Raw genomic sequence first — 1,285 nt, 5'->3', positions numbered from 1 at the left:
ATCAAATTTTATTTTCTCCAAAAATGAATTGGGGTCTATGGAGAAAAAGCTTCTTGGAGCCAACCCTAGCGGACGGCGTGATGTCACAAGTTTTTGACACTTCCGGGTTGGCTTCAATTCTGGAGCCAGATGCTACGTCCACTATATATACAGTCTATGGTATAGGGAGAGCCGGCCCTGAGCCTCCCTTATATGTGAACTGGATCTCCCGAGAAACTTTAAAATCAAAGCTGCAAAAGCAAATCGTACTAGAGCAAAAATGAAGCTCTACAATCTGAAAAAAGAAACACATTTACTTTACTTTGCTGAGAAAAAGAATCATAATAAAGCAAACTGATGGTGTCTTCAACACATTTCACTGTCAGGTGGTTATGATTGTTGACTTATTCCACAAAGAATGAGAAGATTCTTCCATGAAAATGACAAAAACAAAAAAACTGCTTCTACGTGTCAGACATATTTTATTAAATTGAAACTGTCAACAAAAACAGTCACATTCAGTTTTTGTCAGTAATTATTAAGGAAACATGAAATTTGGATTAAATATAATTTAAAAAATAAATATTGTGTATACATTAATGGAACATCTAATTATGTCTGATTATTTCACTTTTCACATCAGTAGCTCTGAACCCCGATACAATCTACAAGTCTGTTTTTTAATTTACTGGAACATTCAAAAGTTATTGTGAGGAAGAACAAGTAGTGCAGGTTGGAAGCAACTTGAGTGTTTCATGGGATGAAGATGAATAAACTGTGACAGGATAACTGACAAAATGATTTAAGAACGGACACAAACACGTTAAAAGGCAGTGAGGATGCTCTGCTTCATAGACAGATCTGTGTTATAACTCCACTTCACTGAAATACTGAAACATGTTGTAACTAGAAAAGCACTCGGAGAGTGCAGGCCTCCGCCAGGCCATCGCTCAATTGTACAGATGACCAATCCGAGTTTGTTTGTCTGTTTGTCTGTTTGTCTGTTAACAGCATAACCCAAAACGTAACGGACGGATTTAATTTAGTTTTAACAGTTTGTGCACAAAGCATAACATGCATGTACAGTGTACATGCATGTACATGCAAGCAGCAGCTTGTGGGTTTCCATACCATAAACGCTAATCCAGCTGCATTCCTCAGTGATTACAGGAACATGAAGGTGAATCCAGGACCAGCATGCTGCTACTAGAACACACACTGATCACTGGATCCCAGCCAGTCCTGGAGGCTATGAAAAGAGCAGAACGCTGTCTGTGAGAGTGACTTCCATCAGCAGAGAAGAAGA

The sequence above is a fragment of the Acanthochromis polyacanthus genome, chromosome 7, assembly GCF_021347895.1.
Source record: "Acanthochromis polyacanthus isolate Apoly-LR-REF ecotype Palm Island chromosome 7, KAUST_Apoly_ChrSc, whole genome shotgun sequence".
Classification (NCBI taxonomy): domain Eukaryota; kingdom Metazoa; phylum Chordata; class Actinopteri; family Pomacentridae; genus Acanthochromis; species Acanthochromis polyacanthus.
Note: the sequence above shows the minus strand (reverse complement) of the source record.